Below are 19,589 nucleotides of genomic sequence, written 5' to 3'. Positions count from 1 at the left end.
TAATGGCTTTGTTAGGATCCGCCGCGACACTAAGGTGTTCGTAGCGCGGTACCCTACTTGTGGGTAAAGTGTACAACCTCTGCAGAGTGTAAAAATCTATTCGAATAGCCGTGTCCACGGTATTGGGCGCGTTACGGCATGGTCACTTCAATAGATGTTTCGGGATGATTGGTTTTGTGACATAGGTTGTTCTGAAAGTATTCGGCAGTTGCGCAGTAAGCTACTGCGGACGCCGGGTCCGATGACACTAAAACTTGGATCCTTCGTGCAGGATCAACACCACATAAGATTCGATTACTATAAAAATGTTTTGAGAAAGTGCTTTTACTAAATAAACCCTTGCATGTGTAAAATCTTGCTTTATCGCAAATAAACCCTAACCCCACCCTCGATATAACCTGCATGATCTCTGTTATCACCCCCTCCGCGGGTGTGGTTGGACTTGTTGAGTACCTTTGTACTCACCCTATATATATATGTGGTTTTCTCAGAGGAAGACCCGGACTACGTGATCGGAAACGACGAATAAGGGTTGTGTCCGCGCCCAACTCTGCCTGTGGTGTTGGCCCTCCGCAAGATGCTTCTGCTAGCGTGTTACTCTGAGCCCGAGTTGGATCCCGCGTGGGTCACGCTTTGGTGTATTACCATAGCTATTTTATTACTAGTTATCGTCTGTATCGAGTGCCCGCCTCCTCGGAGGTTTGTACGGTAATGTACCATCTGATGTAATAAATGTGTATCAGCCTCCTGGGACTGATTTGGATATCACATTTAAGTCTCCTCGGATGAGGGGACGCTTCAGGTGGTATCAGAGCCGTAGGTTGGCCGTATGACGTGACCCTAAGAGCGAAACCCCTTTTAGACCATAGGACTTGTTTTTGAAATTTCCTGCACAAACACTCACCACTGGTTTTTGCCCTGTTCCAGATGGCTGACAATGGATGGGTCAACGGAGTCTGCCACGCAGAACCTGGCCTTCCTAAATTATTATTGCTCAGCCTGGAACGCGTTGGGGTTATGGAACCACCAGAGTATGCTTATCGTGAATACATCTCCGGAGGCACCCTTCGGTGCGACATAATGATTTTTGTGGAGAAGAGCACTCGCTACCCTGATGTGGACCCTTGGTTCATCTCCACCGTTGGTTTCCGCTTTCCCGACACCTACCGAAAGGCCGCCCGTAAAGCCCTGCGACGGCTGCGTGTGCTTTACAGGCACCACCTTCAGCGGACCCCAATGGGATTTTTCCCACCCGCTGAGAGAAGGGGACGCACTTGGATTGCCCGGATAAGGGGGCTTGGACGAGAAGAAGAAGATTTGGAAGATACGGTTTCCCACCTATCCATCTACCTTACCGGCTTGGATGCACTCTACCGCGAACAGACGGCCCAACTGAGGGAACTAATCCACGGGATTGAAAAGTTAACCCAGGAGCTGGAGGAACAACGGGCAAGGCCGCCAGCGCCGAGTGTTCCTTAGCCGCCTCCAAGCCCAGATGCAAGAATACAGAACCGCCAACGGAATAGGTGGATGGATAGAGGAAGAAGAAGAAGAAGAACCCATGGAAACCCACTGGGATAAAGGCACACAGACCGAAGATCGAAGCCTCCCAATAAAGAAGCGCCCTCATGATCGAGGAAGAGTTTCCATGATAGGATTAGCATTCCGAGACCTTACCCACCACGTATCCATGAAAACTGTACCACCCCTGTTGTAATAATAAAAAATTATCTACTCTCTTTGCACCTATGCCAGATTGTTTACCCTGTCCTTATTTTCAGATGGCTGAGAATGGGTGGACCCAGGGCATTTGCCATGAGGAACCTGGTTTTCCCCGCCTTTTGATCAACTCCCTAGAGCGGCCCGTATTACCCCCAGGTACTACAGCAGGGAGTACGAATACCTCGGTTACTCGTCGCTGTAGGGTGGTTCTCTCCATCGCCAGAAGTACCCGCACCCCGACATCGAACCATGGCGAGTGACTGCCACGGGATTCCACATCAGGATGCCTATCCCTTGGCCATCAGGAAAGCTCTCCGTTACCTGTGCGGATCTTCGAAGAGCACCTCATTCCCACGCCAATGAGGCTCTTTCCTCCGGTCATCAGGACGCAAGTCTGGCAGGCCCGCATGAGGAACCTGGAACGGCGCCGCCAACGCGAAGACCTTTTGTACCATGTGGTCGCATACCTCGTCTCCCTGGACAAGCTCTTTGACGAGCAAGCCCAAATCTTAAGGGAGCAAACCCACCGGGCTGAGCAAGCCGAGCTTGCAGTGAGGATGCACCAAATCCGGTGGCTCAAGCCGAAGCAAGGACCGCGGCTGCTATAAGTAGCGAAGCCGTCGCTCAGGAAAGCCTCAGACAAATCCAGGATCGGCGCATGCAAGAATGGACCAACGGCGGAACGCCCGTCCCGGCAATCGGGGAAACCCGAGTCCTAATCGGAACACCCATCACGGGATGGGGAGGACTTTTTAGGACCCCGCAAGATCCACCCGAAGGTACCGGAGGGACAGCTGCAGCCACAGGAGGAGGAGCCGTCGAGCAACCCCAGGAAAATGGGATCCTCGAAGACGACGAGGAAGAGCTACTCATTCCACTGGAAGTGCACTCCGCCCCAGAAGACGACTCACCCCGTGAGTAGTATGCCCTAGAGGTGCCCCAGGGAGAAGCCGTCCCGGCCCCGAGTTTAGAGTCGTGCCTACCCATATGTTGTGCCTTTTGTACCCGATCGTGTAGTGCGTATTCCAGCTGTGCCCACCCAAGTGTTGTACCCCAGCGTAATAAATAAAACTATTTGCACTTGTTGCTTGTTAGCCTGTGTGATTGCCGGTAGTAAATGAAGGCTGCCTTTTCAAAAATAAAACATCCCTTACTACCAAGGCAAAGTCTCATAAGGGTTTTTGCCCAATGCACAGACGGCCACCAGGCGTAATATCAGGACCTTCCAGAGGCAGGCCCATGCCACTCCCAGTGCGGAGGGGCAGCAGGGTGTGCAAGGACAAGCCCCCGACCAGGAAGATCAGGAAGATCAGGAAGTAAGCCAGCAGGGAGGAGAAAGCCAAGTAGGAGCACGACATGCCCCACCACCACCGGCCATTGACCTGGTGCAAGTATTGAACAACCAGAACCTTCTACTGCAAGCCTTGACCAATGTCGTCGCCAACCCAAGGCCCCGGAGCAGAATACAAATGACAAACTGACGGCCTTTCTAAGGACCAAGCCACCACCTTTGCAGGCTCCTACAACCCCTTGGACGCAGATGACTGGCTGCGCGTTATCAAGAGGAAACTCGAACCATTTGAGCATGGAGACCGTGACAAGGTCCGTTTAGCTGCTCACCAGCTCACCGGAACTGCCTTAGCTTGGTGGGAAAACTACTGTGCAGCTGCGCAGGATGCCTCTGCTATTACCTGGAACGAGTTTGTGGATGAATTCCGTCGCTATCACATCCCAGCAGCCACCATGAAACGCAAGGCAGATGAGTTCCGTGAACTGCAGCAAGGCAACAGGTCGGTTGAAGAGTACACATACCAGTTCATAGAACTAGCCCGCTATGCACCGGAGGAAGTAGACAAGGATGAAAAGAAGCAGGATATGTTCAGAAGGGGTTAAATATCGAACTTAAGAAGCTGCTCTCCCCATGCATCTACCCAGACTTCAACACACTGATGAACATGGCTATCATCACTGAGAGAGCCATGGCAGAAGAAAAGAGAGACAATAAGCGTAAGTTCCTAGAAGCCAAAGCTCGTCAGCAGGACCGTTTCCAGAAACCAAGGCACTTTGGCCCTTCAGTGACCAAGTCTCAAGCCCCTATGCAGTATAGGACCCAGCCACAAGCCACTGGCTCTCAAGCTCCCAACACCCAGCAAAGACAGTTCAAGAGCCAGAGCACCATAAAGGCCCCACAAAGTAATACAAGCCAAGTTACTGCCAGCAGCAATACCCGAGCATGCTACAACTGCCGTGAGACAGGACACTTCATTGCAAACTGCCCATATGCCAATAACAAGCCGGCAGCACCGGCCCTCTCCAACTCAGTAAATGGACCAAGGCCAGCCTTATCAGGAGCCAATCGTGTACCCCTCCGCAATAATAATACCGGCAACAACAATCAGCAGATGGGGCCGCCCCAGCAGTCCTTCGGACGAGCCCGCATCAACCACATCAACGCCCAGGAAGCTCAGGACGCTCAGGGCGTAGTGCTCGGTGAGTTCCTAGTCAGCTCAGCCTTGGCAACAATATTGTTTGATTCTGGAGAATCACATTCATTCATATCCTCGAGTTTTGTGGAGAAACACAATATACCTACAGTGCTACTTAAGACACCCCTATTAACCCGAACGCCCGGAGGTGACATAAAGTGCCGGCTGGGTTGTTCTAGGGTAAGGATCATCCTAAGTGGGGTAGAATTCTTAGCAGACCTAGTAGTGCTTAAGTCCAAAGGCATAGATGTGATCCTTGGAATGGATTGGTTAAGCCTGCACAATGGCCTTATAAGCTGTGCTGACAAGGTGGTACACCTAACCAACCCAGAAGGAGAGCAAGTAACCTGCCATACTCGGGGAGGTGGACCGGATCCAATGGTTTTTAGCATGGAGGCCAAATTCTTGGAAGAAGTTCCAGTAATAAATGAATACTCAGACGTTTTCCCGGAAGAACTCCCGGGGATGCCACCAGATAGGGATATAGAATTTGTCATTGACCTTGTCCCTGGAACCTCTCCTATAGCTAAGAGACCCTATAGAATGGCAGCCTCCGAGTTGGCAGAACTAAAGAAACAACTGGAGGAGCTACAACAAAGTGGGTTCATTAGGCCGAGCTCATCACCATGGGGAGCTCCGGTCTTGTTTGTCAAAAAGAAGGACGGAAGCATGAGGATGTGCGTGGATTACCGCGCACTAAATGAAGTCACCATCAAGAACAAATACCCCCTTCCCAGGATTGATGACCTCTTTGACCAGTTGAAGGGAGCCAAGTATTTCTCCAAGATAGACCTAAGGTCGGGATATCACCAGCTCAAAATTAAGGAAAGTGATATCCCAAAGACGGCTTTCGTCACCCGCTATGGGCAATATGAGTTTACCGTGATGTCTTTTGGACTCACCAATGCACCTGCGTATTTCATGAACCTCATGAATAAGGTGTTTATGGAAGAGTTAGACAAGTTTGTCGTAGTTTTCATTGACGACATACTTATATACTCTAAGAGTGTCAATGAACATGAGCAGCACCTACGAGTGATTCTGGAAAAGTTGAGAGTGCACAAGCTCTACGCCAAGTTCAGCAAGTGTGAATTTTGGCTTGAGAAAGTAGCATTTCTGGGTCACATCTTGACCGCGGAAGGAGTAGCAGTGGACCCCGAAAAGGTCGATGCAGTCTCCAATTGGCAGCAACCCACCAATGTTAGTGAAGTCAGGAGCTTTCTCGGTTTAGCTGGATATTACCGGAGATTTATTGAAGGATTCTCCAAGTTAGCCCGACCCATGACAGAACTACTCAAGAAAGAGAAAAAGTTCACCTGGACCGAGTCATGTGAGAGAAGCTTCCAAGAGTTAAAGAGGAGACTGACAACCGCCCCGGTACTAACCCTACCAGACATCCAACGGGACTTTATCATTTATTGTGATGCATCCCGTCAAGGATTAGGATGTGTCCTCATGCAAGGAGGGAAGGTAGTGTCATACGCTTCCCGACAACTCAAGCCTCATGAGCAAAATTACCCGACCCATGATTTAGAATTGGCAGCTGTAGTACACGCCCTCAAGATTTGGAGACACTATCTGATTGGGAATAGGTGTGAGGTCTACACAGACCATAAGAGCTTAAGATATATCTTCACCCAGCCAGAATTAAACCTGAGGCAAAGAAGGTGGTTAGAACTAGTTAAAGATTATAATGTGGTAATTCATTACCATCCTGGCAAAGCAAACGTGGTAGCAGATGCTCTAAGCCGAAAATCTTATGGACCTAAGAGTGCCCACCTTCAAGAAGAGATGGCACAATTAAATGTGCACATCGTTCCCCAGGGCTCCAGACACGAGTTGAGTGTTCAACCTACCTTGGAAGACCAGATCAGGAAGGCCCAAAGCTCAGATAAGGACTTGATGAGAATCCGCATGCATACGGGGGAAAACAAGGCACCGGATTTCAGAGTGGATGACAAAGGAACCTTATGGTACAAGGATAGGATTTGCGTGCCTAAGGAAGGAGAGTTCCGACAGACTATTATGGATGAGGCCCACAACTCGGCATATTCCATCCACCCAGGATCCACCAAGATGTATGTGGATATAAGACAAAAGTATTGGTGGAATGGAATGAAGGCGGACATTGCAAGATTCGTCGCCCATTGTGACTCTTGTCAAAGGATCAAGGCTGAACATCAGAAGCCGGCAGGGTTGCTACAACCCCTACCCATCCCGGTTTGGAAATGGGATGAGATAGGAATGGATTTTGTGGTGGGTCTACCCAGGACACAGAAAGGACATGACTCCATATGGGTAATAGTGGACCGACTCACAAAAGTCGCTCACTTCCTACCGGTACGGACCAATTATGGCGGTGAGAAGCTAGCCCGACTCTATGTGGACAACATAGTGAAGCTGCATGGCGTACCTAGCAGAATCGTTTCGGATAAAGGAACCCAATTCACCTCTAGGTTTTGGAAAAGTTTGCATAAGGCCATGGGCACCAAGTTGGACTTCAGTTCAGCTTATCACCCGCAGACCGACGGTCAAACAGAAAGGGTGAACCAGATTATGGAGGATATGCTGAGAGCATGTGTCCTTACTTATGGCAAGGACTGGGAACAAAGTTTACCGTACGCTGAGTTTTCGTACAACAATGGTTATCAAGCGAGCTTAGGCATGTCACCATTTGAAGCTCTCTATGGGAGAAAGTGTAGGACCCCCCTGATGTGGTCAGAAGTTGGAGAGCGTGCCCTGGTTGGACCCGCGCTCGTAAAAGAAGCGGAAGAAAGAGTGGCCGAAATTAGAGAGAAACTGAAGGCCGCCCAATCCCGACAAAAGAGTTACTCAGACAAGAAGAGACGAGAAGTAAGCTTCAATCCAGGAGACTTCGTCTATCTCAAGGTTTCGCCTATTCGAGGGACTCGGAGATTTCAAGTACATGGGAAACTAGCCCCTCGGTACATCGGACCTTACCAAGTACTGAAGAGAATCGGAGCTGTAGCGTACCGTCTAGAGCTACCAGAAGGAATGTCCGATATACACCCAGTGTTCCATGTATCCCAACTGAGAAGATGCCTGAGGGTGCCCGAAAGGGAACGGGTGCCGGAAGAAGAGATAGTTTTACAAACAGATCTTCAGTACCAGGAGGTGCCTATCAAGATTTTGGACACGGTCATAAGAAGAACAAGGAACTCCGAAGTGCGGATTTGCAGAGTTCAGTGGAGCAGACATGGAATCGAAGAAGCCACATGGGAACGCGAAGATGCCCTTAAGAAAGAGTTTCCCCATCTATTTAGGAACCAGCCGAATCTCGAGGACGAGATTCATTTTAAGTGGGGTAGGTTTGTGACGCCCGCGTTTCTACCTAATCTAAATTACAGCACGAATCGCTCGCTAGAAAATATTCTCTCGGCAAGCTCGGGTCGATCCTAAACCCTTACCGTCCGAACCCCTAATCGTCCGACACATCTCCCGACCTTTCGCCGCCTGAATTGACCACCATCCTTTTTCTTTCCTCGACCCCCACGACGTGCCGCATGCTCAACTCCGCACTCGCGACCGTCGCCGCGAATTCCGCCGACACGGCTCTTTCCCCTCACGCGTCGCGTCGCACGCGCGCGACCTCGCCGCGAATCCCGCCGACGCAGGACCTCCCCCTCCCTCCTTTTCTTTTCCCCTACCCCTTTTCCTCTTCTTTTCCCCTTTCTCCTTTCTCTGTTCCTGCTTCCTTCGCTCCCCTGCACGCAGCACAGCTCCGAGCAGAGCTCGGCGCCGGTCACCACCCTCCCTCCATTGACGACGACACAGGGCCGGCCTAACCAGGCCCCTCCCCTGCGTGCGCCGTACCCCGCCGTGCCGTCTCGGCGCTCGCGTTGCCCCTGCCGGCCACGGCACCGAACAGAGCCGGCTGCCGCGCGTCGTCCTACCGCTGGCCGCTGCTCCTGCACCGTGCGCCCCCAGGTCGCCCCTCCCCACTACACGCCACCGTCCACCCCTGCGCAGCGGCGACCAGCCCCTCCCCGGCCTTGCTCCCCCGTACCACCGCCGCCCCACCTCCATTACTGCCGCCACCGGCCTCCACCGCGCCGTCCTCTTTCCCTCCCCCCTCGCCGGCCTATAAATACACCCCGCCGCGCCCAGCCGCCGCCACAACCCTCCCCCGCAGCCCTAGCCCCCTCCCCGGCCCTGCACTGCCGCCGCCGCCCAGACCTCCGCCCGCCGCCCCTGGCCTCCGTGGGCAGCCCGCCCCGCGCCACCCCGGCCCACGGTGAGTGGAGGAATGAGTTTCCCTCGCTCCCCTCCCCGCGTAGCCCTACCCCCGGCCGCCGCCGTGCCCTAGGGCCGCCGGATTTGGGTGGCGCCGCCGGCCCCTGTCCCCCCCCCCTCCTCTGTTCTGGTAACGAGAGGAAGAAGAAAGGCAAAATTGCCTTGAGCCCCCTGCCCTTTTGCCTTTTCCCTAAAGGACCACACCTCCCCTTAAGCCCTTTTCCCAAATAACCCCCCCCCTACTCATCCTATTTAGTAAATGAACCCCTCCACTGCACAAGATAATTACGGATAGGTCCCTGACCCTTTTTAGAGTACCCTGATTATTTCTAGAAATTACAATCAAGCCCTCCCCTTCCCGATAGAAATCACAAATAGGTCCTCAGGCCCTATTTCCTTCCCTAAAACCCCGTTCGGCCTATCATTTTATGCGCCAAAAATCCCCCGTTTGCCCTGAAACTTTACCACGACATTTCTAGCATAATGACGGCCGTGCCATCAAGAAATCCCCCGCAAATATTATTTCTACCATTTTTTTCTTAAGTTATTTCCGATTCAGACTTGTAGATAAAACCGTTACCTCTTTTCTTTATTGAATGTTGTTTATGTGCGCCGTAGATCACGAGGTGACCGAGGGAGAGCCCGTCGACGAGCAGTGCTACGAGCAAGAGTCCGAGAACCAGTGCCGCGAGCCAGAAGGACAGTACCTCGATCAGGACTTCCCGGAAGGCTTTGTGAATGGCAAGTCCAATCCCATCCTTTGATGCATTCTTATCCTAGATTTATAAATACAACCTATTGGCCTGTTTTGTAAAGTGCATTGTTTTATTGCAAGACCTGGTTGGATAGCCACCCCTTGATTGCTATAACCCTACCCCGATGACCTAGGATTTGCTGGGCTAGGCGTAAACTACATGACAGAGAAACCTGCTACCTAGTTTTTCCTCTCGTTATATTGTAAGCCATGATTACAATCGCTTTACTAAGGATAAGGGTACGGGTGTTTTAGAAGATCAGAACGGAATGTTGGGGAAACAAAAGAAAGGCTTAACCTGGCGGGATGGACGGCGTTTTCGGTGCGAAATGCCGCTTGCGTGCTTGTACCTTTGTGGTTGAGCATGAGATGTCCGTCTAGTCGGTATAAGGACGAACTGGGGTGTCATCTTGCCTAACCCTTTTATCGTACAACCACTCGACCGTTGTGTGGGCAACGGCTTAGCATAAACCCCACTAGTTGTTCTACTAGCCAAAACTGGAGAGCGGTAAGTAACGGGAGACCATGGGGAAGGGATACGATCTGTGTGAGTGATATTCCGGTTATGACTTCATGAGTCATTAATCCCGTGGTAGCTTCCGCGTTGGCTAGCTAGATCCAGCTAAGGTGGGTAATGGCTTTGTTAGGATCCGCCGCGACACTAAGGTGTTCGTAGCGCGGTACCCTACTTGTGGGTAAAGTGTACAACCTCTGCAGAGTGTAAAAATCTATTCGAATAGCCGTGTCCACGGTATTGGGCGCGTTACGGCATGGTCACTTCAATAGATGTTTCGGGATGATTGGTTTTGTGACATAGGTTGTTCTGAAAGTATTCGGCAGTTGCGCAGTAAGCTACTGCGGACGCCGGGTCCGATGACACTAAAACTTGGATCCTTCGTGCAGGATCAACACCACATAAGATTCGATTACTATAAAAATGTTTTGAGAAAGTGCTTTTACTAAATAAACCCTTGCATGTGTAAAATCTTGCTTTATCGCAAATAAACCCTAACCCCACCCTCGATATAACCTGCATGATCTCTGTTATCACCCCCTCCGCGGGTGTGGTTGGACTTGTTGAGTACCTTTGTACTCACCCTATATATATATGTGGTTTTCTCAGAGGAAGACCCGGACTACGTGATCGGAAACGACGAATAAGGGTTGTGTCCGCGCCCAACTCTGCCTGTGGTGTTGGCCCTCCGCAAGATGCTTCTGCTAGCGTGTTACTCTGAGCCCGAGTTGGATCCCGCGTGGGTCACGCTTTGGTGTATTACCATAGCTATTTTATTACTAGTTATCGTCTGTATCGAGTGCCCGCCTCCTCGGAGGTTTGTACGGTAATGTACCATCTGATGTAATAAATGTGTATCAGCCTCCTGGGACTGATCTGGATATCACATTTAAGTCTCCTCGGATGAGGGGACGCTTCAGCGGCGTAGGACCAAATCGCCAATACTGAACGACCGTTCTCTGATGTTGCGGTCGTGATATCGCCGGATCCCCTGTAGGTATCGTGCTGACTGAACGAGAGCAGTACAGCAAGCCTCTTCAACAGAGTCAAGCTCTAGCTGCCTTGCTTCGTCCACCTCGCCTTCATTGTACATTTCAACCCTTGGGGATTTCAACATGATGTCGGCCGGTAAGATTGCTTTGGAGCCGTATACAAGAAAGAATGGTGTTTGCCCTGTGGCTTTGGATGGCTGAGTCTTGAGCCCCCAAACAACATGTGGCAACTCGTGTATCCACTTCCCTCCTTTCTTGTTGTTTTCATCATAGAGTCTTTTCTTGAGGCCCTCGATTATCATGCCGTTCGCCCTCTCGACTTGACCATTGGCAATTGGGTGTGCAATAGAGACGTACTTGACCTTGATGCACGCATTTTCACAGAACTTTCAGAACTGGTTAGCCGTGAAATTTGATCCCAAGTCCGTGATGATGGTGTTTGGGAGCCAAAGCAATGCAACATGTCGGAGATGAAATCAACGACTCTATCTGGTGTGAGCTTGGCTATCGGCTTGTACTCGATCCACTTGGTAAACTTGTCGATAGCCACCAACACATGGGTGAAACCACCTGGCGCCATTGTAAAGGGCCCAATCATATCAAGGCTCCAGCAAGCAAAAGGCTAGGATGGCAATATGGTGATAAAATTGTGAGCTGGGACGTGAGATTGCTTGCTAAAGAATTGACAGTTTTGGCATCTCCGCATGAGGTCCTCAGCATCAGACACTGCGGTGGGCCACCAGAAACCAGCTCTGTATGCTTTCCCCACCAACGTTCTTGAAGCTGCGTGGTTGTCGCAACGCCCTCATGAATCTCCCGCAGTATGTTGTAGCCGTCTTCTCCCGTGACGCACTTCATGAGCACCCCTGACCATGCGCCACGCCGGTAGAGTTTATTGTCAACTAGGACAAAACCTTTGCTTCTACGCATGACACGAGCTGCCGCTGCGCTTCTTGTGTCCATCCCCGCTGGTAGTCTTTGGTCCCGGATGAAGTCGATATAAGCCTCTCTCCAGTCCTCTTCAAGCATCATAACCTCCCGATCAGGCTGTTGAAGGCCAGCATCGTTGGTTACCAGAGGTGAGGACTTGATGGATGGCTGTTTCAGCTCCAGGATGAAAACTCCTGCTGGAACTTGTGCGCAAGTGGATCCCAGCTTGGATAGTATGTCTGCGCCAACATTATGTTCCCGTATCACATGATGAACCTCCAGGCCGGAAAATTTATTTTCCAGCTTGCGAACTTCTTGTACATAGGCGTCCATTGTCTCCTTGTTGCAGTCCCACTCTTTGTTGACTTGCTGAACGACCAGAAGTGAATCACCGTATACAAGTATTTGCTTGATGCCTAGTGATATCGCCAAACGTAGCCCGTGAAGCAAGGCTTCATACTCGACTTCATTATTGGATACCTCCCAAAGGATCTGGAGGACATACTTCAATTGTTCGCCTCTTGGAGAAATAAATAGGACTCCAGCGCCACCGCCGTCGAGCTTAAGAGACCCATCGAAATAAATGGTCCAGTGCTCTGGCTTGTCAACTGGGGTTGGAATTTGATTCTCTCTCCACTCAGCCATAAAATCGACTAGAGCTTGAGACTTGATTGCAGTGCGTGGCTTGAAGTTGATTGACAAAGCCCCCAGTTCCATTGCCCACTTTGATATATGCCCCGTGGCATCTTGATTGTGAAGAATATCTGCCAACGGGAAATCCGTAATCGCAGTGATCTTGTACTCGTCGAAGTAATAGCGCAACTTTCTCGAAGTAATCAGTATTGCATATAAAAGTTTCTGAACTGCCGGGTATCGTACCTTAGATTCGGAGAGTACCTCGCTGATGAAGTACACGGGCCTCTGCACTCCAAACACATGGCCCTCCTTGCTGCACTCGGCTACAATGGCACTGCTGACAACATGAGTTGTCGCCACAATGTAGAGTAGTAGATCTTCTCCCGGCAGTGGTGCTGTAAGGACCGGAGATGACTGAAGGTGTTATTTCAGATCTTGCAGGGCTCGCTCGGCCTCCTCCATCCACTGGAACTTGTCTTGGCGTTTCAGGAGCTTGAAGAAGGGTAGTCCTCTCTCCCCGAGTTGGGAGATGAACCTGTTCAAGGCTGCCATACATCCTGTTAGCTTCTGCACATCCTTGATTGTGGCCAGAGCCCCCATGTCAGTGATGGCCATAATCTTCACAGGATTGGCTTCAATTCCCCAATTACTGACGATGAACCCGAGCAATTTCCCTGATGGTACTCCGAAGACGCATTTAGTTGGGTTGAGCTTCCACCGAAACCTGCGTAAGCTGCTGAACGTCTCTTCCAAGTCTGCAATTAGGTCATCGGGATTCCTGGTATTGATGACCACGTCATCCACGTAGGCCTCAATATTCCAATGCAACTGATCAGCGAAGCACATCTGAATTGCGCGTTGATAGGTTGCTCCTGCATTTTTGAACCCAAAGGCCTAGATTTGTAGGCGTATGTCCCGAACGAGGTGATGAACGTGGTTTTTATTTGATCTTCCTCCTTGAGTGCGATTTGGTGATACCCCGAATAGCAATCAAGGATGCAGAGGAGTACACAACCCGCCGTCAAGTCGACAACTTGATCAATGCACGGTAGCCCAAAGTGATCCTTTGGGCAATGCTTGTTGAGATCGGTGTAGTCAACGCACATTCCCCATTCATTATTCTTTTTCCTTATAAGGACGGGATTAGCTACCCACTCTGGATGGATTACTTCTTTAATGAAACCAGCCACGAGGAGTTTAGTTATTTCCCGTTTAATTGCCTCACATTTGTCATGAGCAAACCTTCGAAGGCATTGCTTTTTGGGCATAGCCTGTGGGTTTACATTCAAACTATGCTCGATCAGTTCCCTGGGCACCCCTGGCATATCCGCTGGTTTCCACGTGAATATGTCTTAGTTAGCCCGAAAGAAACTGATGAGCGTGAATTCCTATTTCTCATCTAAGGCTGCACCGATAACGGCGGTCTTGGATGAGTCACCCAGCACCGATAACGGCGGTCTTGGATGAGTCACCCTCCTGAAGCTGGATCGTCTTGAGGGCCACGTCGCTGGTCGACTGAATGCTCGACTTGCTGGCCTTTCTCGTAGGGATTTCCAGCCCAGCTTGGGAGAGTTGATGTGCGGCCACGAGTACTTCTCCAGAAGCATCTGGCACATGCGCAGTTGAAGCATACTGGATCGCCTCCTGGTTGCAGTCATACGACTTCTTCAAGTTACCCCGGAGAGTGAGTACCCCACTTCGTCCTGGCATCTTGAGAAGCAAATAAACATAATGCAGCACTGCCATGAATTTGGCCAGTGCCGGTCTGCCCAGTATGGCATGATAAGAAGATTCGAAGTTGGCAACTTCAAATTTGATGAACTCGGTGCGATAGTTCTCCCTCGTGCAGAAGGTGACTGGAAGAACCACCGTGCCAAGTGGGTGCGCCGCATTACCTGGGACAATGCCGTAGAAAGGAGACTTGCTTGGAACAAGCATGTCCATTAAGTCCAGGCCCATCTTTCTCAAAGTGCCGGCGAAGATGAGGTTGAGACCACTTCTGCCATCGATGAGTACTTTGGTGAGCCTGACTTCTGCCACCACCGGGTCAAGGACCAGGAGGAACTTGCCGGACTCCGAGAAGCTTGTTCACTGATCATTGCGTGAGAACGAGATGGGGACCTCCGACCAACGGAGTAGTCGTGGTACCGCCGGCTCGACAGACATGATCTCTCAATTTCTGTTCCCGCTTGGAACTGAAGTCCTCATCTCCCCCGAAGATGACGTTGACAGTTTTTGAGGCATCCTGGAACTTCACGCTGTGTGATTTGTCCCCTTGGTCATCCTCTTCGGATTCTTTATCCGCTGGCTTGTTCTTCTTGCCACCACCGGGATTGCTGAATGTCCTCCGGAGGTGGTAGCAATCAATTGCCGCATGATTGGCACCTGGATGCCATGGGTATTTCTTCTTGCCTCGCGAAGGACGATCCACAGCTGCAATGAGGTCGTCTGGCTTGCGCTTTCAGGGTGGACCCGAGTAGTCCTGCTGGCTCTTATCGTTACGGTTGTCATTTGTGTCTCGGGAACCGCTCCCTCATCTTTTCCTCCTGCTCGAACTAGTCATGCATCATGTCACGAAGCCCTGCAATAGTTTTCGGTCTGTTCTGCCCAAAGTTTCTGTAGATGCCTGGGTCGGTGATACCGTTGTAGAAGCAGTCGATGATGTCTTCCTCCGAGATATTCGCGATGGTGGCGCGCATGTCGAAAAAACGGCGTGTATAGGACCGTAGGAGCTCGTTACGTTCCTGTTTACATTGAGCGAGATCATGACGAGTACCTGCACGGGTGATCGCCCCCTAAAAGTTGTCGATGAAGACTTTCTTGAGCCGCTCCCAGGAGTCGATCGAGTAGATGACCTTAGTGATGTTGGAGCCCCCTACGACTTCAATGGCGGTGGAGTAACAGCGTAGCCATTGCTGAGGAGCTTGCTTGCCATCATACTTGGTGATCCCAATCGGCTTGAAGCCCTCAGGGTACTTGTAACTGCTGAACCGTGCGGAGAATGCTAGAAAATGGTCGCTGCAGTCGGTACCCTTTGTCTTGGCTACTTCACGCTCTCTGCAACTGGAATCGATTATGGAACACACATTGCGTCCTTCATTGATTCGCTGGCGCAGGTCTTCTGGAGGATTCCGATGATTGGCCTGTCGAGGGTTGCCTCCTGGAGGTGGCTGCTGCCTCCAGCCAGTGGCCTGACTCCCGCGAGCGTTGTCATTGTTGTTGCTGCGCTGAGGTTGAGGACGGCCGCCTGCCGTTTGACTGTGAGCCTGGCTGCGGCTTTTGCCCATGCGTTGTTCTCTGATGGTAGATGCCGGATTTTGTTGATCGAGCTGAATCCATGCCCTCTGCGCGTAGCAAAGTGCTTGACGCAGGTTTGGATCATTACTGCGCTCGAGTATAGCGGTAACCCTGGAGATGTTGGCCACAGGAGTTCTGAAGCCCTGCTCGCTTACGGCGGTGAATACGGCATCTAGCTCGCGATGCATAGATCGCATGCGCTCGTTGACCCTCCTTCGCCAGACTGCGCGAGCTCTGTTCCTGGCCCTCCGTGCCTCATGATCGGCGTCGTTTTCGTTGCTGGCATTGGCTGTGGCCTCATGTTCGGATATCTCATCAAGTTCGACGATGGGCAAGTTGCCATCATCCTCACCCTCCTCCACCATCAGCACCTGGCGTGAGATGAGCTCATCAGAGCTCACTTTGACTAGCTCGGTCAACTCCTCTGCCACGTGGCTAATGGCCTGCCCTCCTGAAAAGGCAAGGGCTCAAGGTGTGCCACAAGTCGGTCTTCGTCCTCGAGTAGATCAGAGAGTTTCATGCCCGTCCAATGCACCCTCCGACGTGCGGTGGCTTCGGGCTTTCCGATTCGGAGTAAAGAGTCCAAGTCTTTTTCCAATGCGGAGAGGGACTCGGAGTTGTTGGCCTCCTGAAGATTAGTGGCTGAATTGCGTGGACCGAGTCGCGATCGGTTACGCAAGTCCTCAGATTGGAACGAGTCCAACCCGAGCAAGGTTGTTGCAGCGCTGGATGGAGTCGTGTCGAAAGCAGACTCCTCCTCGGTCCTCATAGTGGAGCCATGGGTTGACAAGTCATCTAGATTATCGACGAACTCGTCGAGGTCGCTATGAAAACTCGCTGCAAGAGTTTTCGGCTTCATGTCGATGATAAATTGACGAAAACTGCCCTTACCATCTGCGACGCAAACGCACGAGCCGAAAAAGAACGTCGTGCCCTGAGGGGGCACAACACTGGTGAACTTGAACGATGCCATCGAGTTCGCCGGTAGATTTTCGATGCGCACCCCTACCTGGCGCACCAGCTATCAGTGTTTTACCGTCTGCCCACCGAGGGGTATACCCGATGTGGTAAGTTTTAGGTAGGGTGACGCCGAGATCAGGAACTCGAAGGTGCAAGGAACATAAGATTTAGACAGGTTCGGGCCGCGATGTGCGTAATACTCTACGTTCTTTACGGTGGTTTGTATTGCTTTGGGTGTTGATTGATGTTTTAAGGGGGTCCATGCCTGCCCTTATATATCCGGAAGACAGAGTTACATGAATCCTAGTCCGACACTAGCCTAGGAATCGTACTCGAGTACAACTCGAGTAGTTTCCTTCTATACCGGCTAGTTCTACTTCGCATGCGAGTAGAGTACAACATAGATAAGGTATAGGACATGTCATGTCCCCTAATCTTGTATGAACTATATTATGTACACAGTCCCATAGTCCTGGGTGTGACAAGCATCTTAGACTAGCTTTTAGGATAGCATCTAGAACAGCATCTTGGCATATGCTTGGCTGACTTGGCTAGCTATAAATATGTATCCCCAACCCCTCAGGCTGGCATAGCATTGTGTGAGAAGTAAACCAGAAAATTATCCTAACCCCTAGTGTCATCCTCTCGATGAGAGTAAGACTTTCGATACTAACACGTGTAACGTTAGTTACAAAATTGTGTTGAAATGCCTGGTAAATCGACACAGGAGCTTATCTCGCCAACTCAAAGTGCCTTTGTGCCAGGTAGTTCAATCACGGATAATGCTCTAATAACCTTTGAGTGTATTTATGCCATTCAAAACTCTTCATCAGCTAGAACGAATTTATGTGCGTATAAGTTGGATCTTTCCAATGCGTATGATCGTGTTGACTGGTCCTTTCTAGAAAATATGTTAGTGAAGTTGGGCTTTCAAGCAAAATGAGTACAGTGGATCATGTGTTGTGTTACCTCTGTACGTTGCTCTATATCCGCTTCAATGGGGTTCTAACAGAACCTTTCCAGCCGACATGGGGTTTACTTCAAGGAGACCATCTTTCTCCGTACTTATTTTTGTTTTTTGCTGATGCTCTCGATGGCTTTGCAGAAGGAATTCTCGGATGGTATGATGCAGCAGCTGAAAGTTACTCACAATGCTCCTGGTATATCACATTTGCTTTCCGCAGATGATGCTTTACTCTTTTTCAAGGCTGAGACAGGTCAAGCAGAACGAGTTAAGGAGGTGCTTCACCTATTTCAAGCTGGCACTGGACAAGCTCTCAGTCCGTCAAAGTGCTAACTCCTTGCAAGAGAGGACCTGCAGAATCAAGACGTTGCCGGTGATATCCGAAGAATTTTGGGAGTGGAAAGGTTGGACTTCAAGGCCAAATACCTGGGTTTGCCTACACCGGATGGATGTCTGAAACGGGAGAGATTCCAACCAATTTGAGAGAGGCTGGCAAAAAGAATTTCTGCATGGACTGAAAAGCATCTCTCGTCGGCGGCTAAGGCGGTACTGATAGTCACTGGGTTGCTTGGGAAAAGTTTACAAGATGCAAGAGCAGGGGTGGTATAGGCTGTTAGATAATATGGATGTAACACTTACGTTGTAACTCTCTCGTACTCTATCTTCTAGATAACCGAACTCTACTCCAATAAGGTCTAGGTGTCTTAGATCAGAATATGAATCGTATAGGCATTGGAGATTGTTTAGAGTCGGTTTAGGAAGATGCTCTTGTACACGTTTCTACCCATATATAAACAGCCGAGGCACTATGGAAGGGTCATCACTTTTCCAAATTTACATGGTAATCAGAGCTACCTTTTCCACAACACATCCATGGTGTCATCCTCTTCTTCTTCGTCTACTCCTCTCGGTCCTCCCGTCGCAGAAAAATTGACGAGAGAGAACTATTTTCTATGGAAGGCGCAGGTATTACCTGCAATTCGAGGAGCGCAGCTTATGGAATACCTAGATGGATACAAGAAAGCACCAGCTGAGACAATTGAAGTCGAAAAAGCTGACAAGACGAAGGAGACCGTCATCAACTCAGAGTATACCCAAAGGGTGCTCATGGTCAGACAGGTTTGAGCTATCAGCTCAACTCTCTCTCAAAGGAGGTGCTGCAATATGTCCTGAGCAAGACTACGGCTGTTGGGGTCTGGACAACGATCGAGACAATGTTCTCGTCCCAATCCTGAGCTCGCGTGACCAACTTACGAGTCATGCTTGCCAATGCCAAGAAGGGAGATCAATCTACCGCTGCGTACTTCTCCAAGATGCGTGCTCTAGGTGATGAACTCGCTGCAGCAGGAAAACCCCTTGAAGATGAAGAACTGGTGTCATATATAATCTCTGGACTCGATGTCAACTATCATCCTCTTGTATCCTCCATCATAACTTATACTGAACCCATGGGCTTCAGTGATCTGTATGCAAAAATCATGTGCTATGATATGCGTCTTGAGCATCTATTTGGCTCCAGCAACAGCAATCAATTTCACTCATCAGCAAACAATACTTCTCAAGGAAAAGGAGGATCCAATCAAGAACGTGGAGGTGGCCGCGGCCGAGGAGGTGGCTGAGGACGTGGTGGAAGAAGCACCACACCAAGACAGGGAGGCTCCAGCAACAGACCTTCTTCGGAAAAGCCAACTTGTCAAATCTGTGGCAAGGTTGGTCGCACAGCTGCAAAGTGTTGGTATCGCTATGATGAAGATGATGATTACCAGCAGCCAGATAAAGTCGCTGGTGCAGCCTCCACTTCCTACGGCATAGATACAAACTGGTATATGGATAGTGGTGCTTCGGATCATATCACTAGAGATATAGAGACGATTACCGTCCACAACAAGTACAAAGGCAAGGATCAAGTACACGGTGCTGATGGTACAGGTATGAGCATTAATAATATTGGTCATTCAATTATTCATACCCCTTGCAAAAATCTCTATCTCAAGAATATCTTGCATGTGCCTAGTGCTCGAAAAAATCTTCTTTCTGTTAAGCGCTTAGCATCTGATAATAAAGCTTTCATTGAATTTCA

The 19,589-nt window shown here is 50.3% G+C and overlaps 1 non-coding gene across 1 annotated transcript; it reads left to right on the top strand.

The window, feature by feature from the left end:
• Positions 1-18,861: 18,861 nt before the first annotated feature.
• LOC112883675 lies at positions 18,862-19,000 on the top strand. Its single transcript, XR_003226929.1, has one exon. It is a non-coding gene; the product is annotated as a small nucleolar RNA Z247 (small nucleolar RNA).
• Positions 19,001-19,589: the final 589 nt, after the last annotated feature.

Source organism: Panicum hallii, chromosome 2 (genome assembly GCF_002211085.1).
Source record: "Panicum hallii strain FIL2 chromosome 2, PHallii_v3.1, whole genome shotgun sequence".
Lineage (NCBI taxonomy): Eukaryota > Viridiplantae > Streptophyta > Magnoliopsida > Poales > Poaceae > Panicum > Panicum hallii.
This window is presented reverse-complemented; position numbering and strand designations above follow the sequence as displayed.